Raw genomic sequence first — 10,769 nt, forward strand, 5'->3', positions numbered from 1 at the left:
AATCCACATAGATCATCACAATCTTAAATATTTTTTGGAGCAACGCCTATCTTCCCCACAACAAAATAAATGGTTAGCCAAAATGCTGGGATATGATTATGAGATCATTTACAAGAAAGGGAAAGACAACAGGGTAGCAGATGCATTGTCACGCCAATTTGAGGAGGAAAGTACTCTGCTCGCAATTTCCCTCCCCATTCCAGACTGGATTGAAGAGGCTCGCAGGGAATGGTTTTCACATCCCGGGCTCTCCCAAATCATTTCTCAATTGCAGGTAGATCCTAATTCCAGCAAGGGCTACTCGTGGCAGAATGATATTCTTCGCTACAAGGACAGAGTCGTAATATCACCAAAATCCACCCTCAAAAGTCGCATTTTGGCAAAATTGCACTCATCTCCCATTGCAGGACATTCGGGCTTTCAGAAGACGTATGCTCGCACCAGAAGATCATTTTTTTGGGCCGGCATGAAACAGGACATCCTTACTTTCGTAGCAGAATGTGACGTTTGTCAACGCCACAAAGGGGAAACCGTCAACACACCAGGCACATTACAACCATTGCCCATTCCGGCGTCAATTTGGACGGAGGTCTCCATGGATTTCATTACAGGTCTTCCAAATTCTGGGAACAAGTCAGTCATCATGGTGGTTGTGGACCGACTGTCGAAGTATGCTCATTTCTGCACCCTACCCCAACCATTTACACCAACTTTGGTTGCTCAAACTTTCATGGATAAGATCTTCAAATTGCATGGCATGCCCACTTCTATTGTGTCCGACCGCGACCCAATCTTCACCAGTAATTTTTGGCAGGAGCTCTTCAGAATACAAGGCACTCAACTCAAACTCAGTACTTCATATCATCCGCAAACAGATGGTCAAACCGAAGCCGTCAACAAATGTCTAGAAACCTACCTTAGGTGTTTCACTTCAGAAAAGCAACACCTTTGGGTACAGTGGTTACCTCTGGCGGAATGGTGGTATAACACCAACTATCATGCCACCACCAAAATGACTCCCTATGAAGCAGTCTATGGACAACTTCCGCCTTCCCCTACTTCTTATCTCACGGGGTGCTCCAAAGTACAAGTCGTGGATCAACTCCTACAACACCGCGCAACCATGCTTGCCCATCTGCGCGAGAATCTTCATCAAGCTCAGAACCATATGAAGCAACAAGCTGACCAACATCGCTCAGAGCGCCAATTTCAAGAAGGGGATCAGGTCTTTTTGAGGCTGCAACCATATAAGCAAACATCACTCAAAGACAAGGGTTGTCAAAAGCTCTCTCCAAAATTCTACGGACCATACCAAGTACTTCAGCGCATTGGAGAAGTGGCTTACAAGTTGGCTTTGCCACCTACAGCAAAAATCCACCCAGTTTTCCATGTATCATGCCTCAAGAAAGTGATTGGGAACAATTGCCGAGTTCAAACCAGTCTACCTGAATTGGACGAAGAAGGGTCAATCTGGCTTCAACCTGAACAGGTTCTAGACACACGAGACAAGCACCTGTGTGGCCGCATGATTAAGGAGGTCCTCGTCAAATGGAAAGACACCTCTCCGGAAGATGCAACTTGGGAACCAGCCACTATTCTTCAGCAGTTTCCGCAGCTTCAACCTTGAGGACAAGGCTAGTCTTAAGGGGGAGGGCATGTTAGGGTCCCACCCTAACCCCCTTATTTATGTCGTGGGATCACGTCATAGTCAAGAGTCAATAAAGCCCATATTAATATTTGTAAGTGGTTAACCCGCAATTAATGACGGGACCACAGTTAGTTGCAAATGGGCGGTAGTATTAGATAGATGGTAAATGGGCGGTAGTATTAGATAGATGGTATTAATAAAACCCACGGTATTGGCCCGTGGTATTGCATGTATGAGTCATATATAAAGGATAGAGACTCCCTGCGAGGAGTATCGTGTCTTGTTTTGTAATCGAGCTCTGCTCTATTGGAGGTTGCCCCCTCGAAGAGGCCTGTGAACATTTCTCTCTAAATAATAAAATCATTGCTATTTTGTGCTCTGGGTATATTTTCTTCGCATATTCTGTGTTCTCGATATCTTTTCTTCGCAAATTCTATGTTTGGGTATTACTTTGCAGGTTAAGAGCATAACACCACTTAGCTGTGAGTTTTTTCATTGCTAAGTTTTATATTTTGTGAAGTTGTAGTGTGATCCTTCATACACTAGATCAAGTGATTATTGTTGCAATGGTGGGCTCATGACAAGTTCTTATCAATATGCTCTAAAATTTAATGGATTGGAGAGGGAATAGAATTATCCATATACTAGAAAATACGACCTTTGTAGGTTTAACGTGAACAAAATTGTGGTACATGTTTCGAATTTCAATGTTGTTTCTATTGATGAAGATCAAATTTCTATAAATATGGTGAAGAATGTACCTCTATTAGGTACTCCATAATCTGCACCTAATTATTTGTTAGTTTCTTAGAGAAATACAATTTTGTTACAGATAACCTATGCAATTTAATGAGGACTTATTTTTATCTGTGCCATTGGTAAAAGTACCTTGACATTAAGGGAATTTTTTATATATTTTTTTAATTTAATATAAAAAAATTAACTAGCAAGAAAATTATGTTTTACTTTTTTATCTTAGATATGGAATGTAAATATAAATAAAGTTGAATTTATTGTAAAATCCAAAGGTATAAATGGTTGATATAAGGTTTTTCACTTCCTCTAGTATATTTACAATAATCCACTTCTTTGTTTTGCAAAGGTATTGAACAACAAATCAATACAATAAGAATGGAACCCCTTATTTTTATAACAACCTAATATTTAGCATGCTTTGATAACCATTTAGGGTTAGGGTTTTTGCATGCCTCAACTCCCAATTACAATTGGGTTTTGAACTCCCTATAATATTCTTGAAACTCCACATATGGCTAACCCCACATGAGAGAGTAATGGGAGTTGATGTGACATTCACTTAATATTATGTTGGTCAAAGCATATGTCAACTTGTGAAAGTATAGTTCAAAGATAACCTTAATTGGAGTCCTTATGGGGAAGTTGTGCTTTTACAAGTTGACTTATGCTTTGAACACCATACTGTTGAGTGGATGCCACGTTAGCTCCCATACTCACACGTATAAAACTAGTCGCTTGGGGACTTTCAAGAATATATTAAGGGATTCGAAACCTTAACCCTAATTAAACTTTGATGCCTGTGAAAACCCTAATCCTAACTATAAACATCTATGTAAAGGCACTGAATACTAAATAGCTAAAAAATTAAAAGAAATAATTCATATTATATTGTTTTGTTATTTTACTTTGAATAAAGTAAAAGAAAAAAATATTGTAAATAAAAATTGAAAAATAAAAAACTTAAAAAAACTATTCAATCTTCTACAATAAACCCAACTTCCATCCTTTAAACAGCCTTTCAAATAACCTAAATTTTAAACAAATTTAACATGTATGAGTGAACACTGATGGTGTCATGACAATGGAGAATCAATTGATTTTGGTAGTTAAAAGTATGTGTTGTGGCCACAACCACCACCCTATTAAAACCTGCCTTGGTATCAATTTTGAATGGGTCCCCTAGGAGTTTGACCTTTCACCTCTCCGAATGATCTTTTTTTATCGTAGGGATTTTAACTCTTTTCTAAGTCACATCTTCAATTCTTAATGGTTAAGGCCCCCTTAATAAATCTCTGCCACATGATTCATCTATAACTCTTTCTAGCCCTTCATTCATATCCTTCATCGGGACTGTTTCAAGCCTCAAAATCTCCCATCGCATCCTTGTTTCTATATCAACGCTTTGATAATAGAAATACTTGACAACAAGCATAACTCACCCTTTTCGCTTATCGCAATCAACATTAACACACAAGGCGTACCATGATACACTGGACTTGACAACATTATTATGTTAGGCCCCTATACTACTAGTGTAACCCCTTATTGTTATTAGTACAAACCCCTTATTATATTTTTGTACCCATGTAGTCCCCATAGAAGCCCACTATTGTTATTATTGTGCCCCATAGAAGCCCAATATTATTATTATTATGCCCTTACATTATTATTATTATGTCGGCTCTGATTATATTATGACCCCTTAGACTCCCATATATAGAAAGGAGGTCAACTGTCATTTGTATCATCTAAGAATTGTTCATTTGTGTAATGTAAAGGAGGTTGCCCCCTCGAAGAGGCTGAATTCTAAAGCGTTCAACTATCTTTTCTATGTTTTTTGTGAGCTAGTTTCATAACATTTGGTATCAGAGCTTTGGATTCTATGGTTTTGCTACTCCAAACAGGTCATCATGGCATTTGCGCTATAACTTTTTTTTTTCCTGTGATGTTTCAGATGCTGAAAAAAACCCATTTGGTTTGAAATCGTTTTGAAGCTCGGGTCCAAATTTCAGAGCTTTTCGTGCTATATTTGTGGAGATATGATCTGAGGACGTTGGCCTTTTTGCAGACTCCCGAATTGCATTCCAAACAGGTGACCCAGGGAAAATCATTATAACTTTTGTTTTGAGCATCATATTGAAATTTCGTAAGAAGCTACAAAAAGAGGACGAATTGTAGTTTCTTTTGTATATTTTTCAGATCCTAAGGTTAACACAGTGACACATGGAAATTCATACAAGTTCGCTCTTCTAAAAAGGTATATAATTAGGTCATCCTGGGAGATTGTGCATAACTCTTTCTTGGAGAATCTAAATTCGATCAGACTGGTGGCATTGGAAAGATGACGCAGAGGGCTACTGTAGGTCATAATTTCAGAATTGGAAGAACCGAAATTACAAAGTTATAGTCATTTCAATATCAAGCTCCTAAAATCAAGAAAAGGTGATATGAGGAAGTTTGATGGCAAAGATCTGATAAGTTGGATACTTCAGATGGAGCAATATTTTGATCTACATGGTGTACCACTATTACAAAAGGTATGTATTGCATCTTCATATTTAGAACCAGATCAATTTTTATGGTATAAAGGGCTTTGTTCTCGTAAACAACTTGTTACGTGGTCAATTTTCATGGAGGAAATGATAACACATTATGAGGATACAAAGAGCAACACCTTCTTTAGAGCAACACCACAACAATTGGAAAGAGAAAAAGGGCTTTGTTACAAAGTGGAGAGTAAAATTATGGCAACAAGGAAGTCTACCCCTCACAACTATAATAATGGAAGTGTTGTTTCTCCTAGCCTTCCACAACCTCCAAGGGTTACACCATAACAATTGGAAGAAAAAAGAAGAAAAGGGCTTTGTTACAATTGTGACATAAAATGCACTAAAGGTCATAAGTGTGCTGAGAAGAATTTTTTTTACATATAGTATGAAGAGGAGGAAGAAAAGGATCAAGAAACATGAAAAGAAGAGGACATGCGCTAGGACCCAACCCTAGATAAAGAAGAAATGAATCTGTCAATATCTTGTAAATCATTGGCAAGAATTACCACTCCTCAAACTCTCAAGATAGAAGGACATATCAAGAAGAAAAAGGTTTAAGAAGTGAAAGATCACATCGAGAAATAAGAAATGAATCCAACCATATCTTGTAATGCATTGGCTAGAATTACCACTCCTCAAACTATCAAGATAGAAGGACATATCAAGAAGAAAAATGTTCAAGAAGTGAAAGGTCACATCAAGCATCAAGAAATGAATCTGACCATATCTTGTAAAGCATTGGAAGAAATTACCACTCCCCAAACTCTCAATATAGAAGGACATATCAAGAATAATAAGGTTCAAATAATGAAATATCAGGAAGAAAAGTATCAAGAAACGTCAAAAGAAAAGGATACTCACTAGGAACCAACCCCAGAGAAAGAAGAAATGAATTTGACCATATCTTGTAATGCATTCGTCAGAATTACCACTCCTCAAACTATGAAGATAGAAGGACATATCAAGAAGAAAAAGGTAATAGTGTTGATTGATTCAGGTAGTACCCATAGTTTTATTAATTGTAAGATAACCAAGGACTTGAATTGCTTCCTAGATCTAGCACCAGAGTGTGAAGTGATGGTTGTAAGTGGAGGAACCATAAATTGCCCAGGAAAGTGCCATAATATCAAGCTATCCATGGGGGAATATTTATTGAATAGCCCAATGTTTTCCATTCCAATGGGTGGTGTTGATGTTGTACTAGGAGTCCAATGGCTACAATTCTTGGGTACAATATCTTTTAATTTTCAAGAAATTTTTATGAAATTTTCTTCGGAAGGAAAGGAAGTTGAATTAAGGGGTATCACAGGGAAACCAGGGAAGATAATCAACTCTAACAGAATGACAAAGCTTCTAAAGAAAGAAAAACAAGGTGTAATTGCACAAACATGTTTGCTAACTATTCGCACATCGAAATCATGTATTTCTCCATATATCAAAAAGGTCTTGGACAATCATTCCAAGGTATTTGAGACTCCCAAAGGTCTCCCACGTATTCGTGATCATGATCATGCTATTCATTTTATTCCAAGATGTGTTCCTCCAAACATCAAGCCTTATAGATATCCATATGCCCAAAGGAGTGAAATTGAACATATGGTTGCAAAAATGGTAGAGGTTGGTACAATTATCCAACCAAATTTTATAAACAAAGGAATGTATGAATGGAAGAATGGCAAAGCAGGGTGGGAACTCATTCAAAAGTTGTCGAATATCCCAGTTCCAACTATATTTCCAGAACTTGATAAGGAAGGAAAAAGCATATTCGAGCCTGAAGCATTTATAGAACTTAGAAGTCGATAGCTACGAAATCGATCAATTTCAAATCATCTCATCAAGTGGAAGAACTTACCTGTTGAAGATTTCACATGGAAGGACAAGAAATTTATATAGAATCATCAAGAACTACTCAAGCCTTGAGGACAACACTTTTTGAAGGAGAGGGGCATGTTAGGCCCCTATACTACTACTGTAACCCCTTATTGTTATTAGTACAACCCCCTTATTATATTGTTGTACCCATGTAGTCCCCATAGAAGCCCACTATTGTTATTATTGTGCCCTTACATTATTATTGTTATGTCGACTCTGATTATACTATGACCCCTTATACTCCTATATATAGAAAGGAGGTCTTGTCATTTGTATCATCTAAGAATTGTTCATTTGTGTAATGTAAAGGAGGTTGCCCCCTCGAAGAGGATGAATTCTAAGGCATTCAACTATCTTTTCTATCTTTTTTGTGAGTTGGTTTCATAACATATTAACCATTATATATATATATCTATATATATATATATATATATATATATATATATATATATATATATATATATATATATATATATATATATATATATATATAGATAGATATATATATATTCAGGTCTGGAACCTTTCACATATCACAATCAACGGGAGTCAAAGCCAAGCCATGAGGCCAATGCGATACAACAGATCCGTCAGGACTATCAAGTATAATACATACATTATCGGGTCCACTTCCCCAATCGCATATCGCAATCAGCGAAACCCAAGGGTTATATATAATGTGCGCTGTGATATACCGAACCCGCTGATAACTATGAATTTGGGTATATAGTATTTCAAGTTCGGACTTATGGTCAGATGTGGGTTTTCCCGTGTATTCCCATGTTTTCGATAAAGTGTTGTGGTGGGCTATTTAAAAGGAAAAGCCCATAGGATGGACCCACTGGGACTATTAAGCGCAACATATATATATTTCAGGTCCAAAGCCCATCGCATATCACAATTCGGCTTCAATGAAACCCAAGGTCTGTTCACTCGCCATTGAAGCATTGCGATGCAATATGGCGGACCCAACGATAACTATAGGCTCGGGTGTATATCATTTGAAGTCTGACCTTATGGTCGACTGCGGGTTTTCCTGTGTTTTCCTATGTATTGTGATAAAAGGTTGTGGTCCAGGTTTTCAAGGGAAAATCTTGTAAAGTGAATGGTCCACTTTTGAAGCATTGATTAAGAAATCCTTGAGTAAAAATGAATATTATGGGCAAAGGAAATACGCATCACAGCAGGCTTGGTGGTTTGATAATTATAGTTGCTATGCGTTGCAAGATTAAATAGAAACTGTGGCTAAATGCAAAGTTTGTTTGTGATCATATTCTCATGTTGCATAATCATAAAATTAATGTTGATTATATCTGCAACCGAGGAGTGAAAGACGCATAAGCGGATCAGGAGAGTTCATATATGTGGATGTGTTCCATTTAAAGATCCGGCCTTAGGCATTCTCGGTCGGGTTTCCACACGTTGCATGTGTATTCTGAAAGTGAAATTTTCCCAGGTTTCATCATGAAGAGATGAAACATAATCATCCTCTTCTAATCAACATCCATTCATTTCCCCAAGAAATGAAGTGCTTCAGCAGATATGCTTTCTAAGTGTCAGCAGTTACACCAGCTATTCTATGCCTGTGTATTTTGATTTGTATATTGAAAAAACAAGGGAGGTGAAAAGTTAAAGGGAGACCGAGGGTCATCTCCTTCGGTATAAATATTACCTCCGGAGATGAGGGGAGGGATTTTTTGGGGCTGAACAACTTTTGATTTATTGTGAATAAAGAGGATTGTTTGGGTCAAGAAGGAGCCTTTTGTTTCAGATTTTTTTTTCTTTGCCTTCATGTGTTTAGAATCAGAGTGTTGTTGCTGGCATAAAGATAAATGTGTTTTGCTTTGTGCATATTGATAACATACAGTTAATGGTTATTCCTGGTTATTTGAATATAATTCAATAACATGTTTAACTCATGAAAGGTTGCTGATTCTAAAATTTGTTAAGCATCAGTTGCAAGTGATATTTGTATTGAAAGGAATGTGTATTCCTGTATAAGTAATTGGATTGCAATTAGGATTGAATACAACCTTGTTCTTATGTGAACCAGTAATTGATTCATTTGGACTTGGAATCTATATATGATGTTTAACCTCTTTTGTTATGCACCTGTAGGATATATTAGGATAGTTAGGACTAGCTTAAGTAGTGAGAAGTAGTGTAGATAGGATTTGATACATATATGTTTGCTGTTTCTTTTGTTTATTTAATTGAAGTCTTCCTCCAGGAAGTAATCTCTCAACACCTTTAATAGTTTATGGGATCCTTTAAAACCCATTGGAGCTAGCCACTCCAAACGAAAGCAGATCTAATTGGGGTCATTGATAGGGTTAGTTCCCCTTGTTGGTATAGTGAAAATTCCCCATGTCAACAAATTGGTGCTAGAAGGAGGGCCTGAACCGCCATCCACAAATTTTTATGATTTCATCTATAAATGTCATGGATTCAAAAAGATTAATTCATGGATTGTAAAGGTCGAAAAGATCCTTCCTCCCATTTGGAAAAGCCTCATTTCGAAGAAGAGACACTGTGGAAGTATCCTGTCACTCAGGAAAAACCAGTTGGAGTACTTACTCAGGTTTACGCTCGTTCCCTCTCTTAGCTCCCCATCTTTCAATCTTTACCTCCAACAACTAAAAGAAATCCAAGGATCGGTTCCATAAATGAAGAGACCTCTGTAACCACATCTCTTGAAGATATTGTGCTAGAGTCCTTGCAAAGTATCGACACTCCTTGGGAAGAAATTCCTGAGGATCCACTCTCTGAAGGTAATCCCTGGCCCGATTTGAGAAATCCTAATAAAGAACACCTCAATGAAACCTTCAACCAGAACCTCCCCATCCATAATATGGCTAATGTTCCTCTTCCAGGTGGGAATTAGCTTCAATCGGGTGGGAACCAACTACCACCTCCTCTGGGAGCACTCCCTCCCTAGCTCGCTCAGGATACCATAGTGGTACTTGGGCAGCAGCTTCCCTTACCCAAGAGTGTAGAAAGACTACTGCTTGAATTCGAACCTGAGCGGGGAGACACTGCTAATAATCATATTCACTCTCTCTTCCTGGCCATGTGCATGTTGGGGGTAGCCGATGAAGATATAGTATGTCGCCTTTTCCCTTTTACTCTGATTGGTGTGGCCTCCACATGGTACTTTATCTTGAGAACGGGATCGATCACTTCATGGGCTGCCTTTCAACAGGCCTTTTTAGACAAGTATGGTGATGAAAAAACACCTGCAGCCTTAGTTTTAGAACTATCCCATTTGAAAATTGAAACCAAAGAAAAGGTCAAGGATTTTAACATCCGGTTCAACACTTTGTTCAACAGAATCCTAGTTAACACTAGACCTACTGAGGAGGTGCTCATGGAATTCTACATCACTACTCTCCTTGTCCCCACTGCGATGTGGGTCCAAACGAGTAATGCACAAACCTTACAGGGTGCTATCGATGAAGTAGTAAAGTCGAGAATGAAATGATTAGTCTCATAGCATGCCATCATACAACTGGAGAAAAGAAAGCCTCTCAAGCATCCAAGCAGAATAATGGGAGTGATAAAAAAGGGGCTGAAACCAAAGAAAAGGATACCACAGATGTTGAAGGTTTGCATCGGATCATTAAGAAGTTGACAAACACAATCATCGATATGAAAAGTAATTCTGGAGAGAGTACAAGTAGGAAGGGAGGATATTATAACAACAGAAAACCTTTCAAACCTTTCTATCGTAATAAGATAGAAGGTGGTTATGGTTCACTTGCACTTCTTACTCCACCCAATGAAGGGAATTTAAATATGGAAGAGCTAGCTCTTATCGGATCGCTCCTTAACAATGAGGAGCCTATAGTGGAGTTGGAGCCAGAACAAGAAAATGAGGAAGAATACCAAGTAGAAGAGCCCTTGGATGAAGAATCTCAAATCAATGTACTGTGTGATTTCTATAC

Source organism: Pinus tabuliformis, chromosome 6 (assembly GCF_031772625.1).
Source record: "Pinus tabuliformis cultivar Carrire ecotype Pingquan chromosome 6, CPIR1, whole genome shotgun sequence".
NCBI lineage: Eukaryota > Viridiplantae > Streptophyta > Pinopsida > Pinales > Pinaceae > Pinus > Pinus tabuliformis.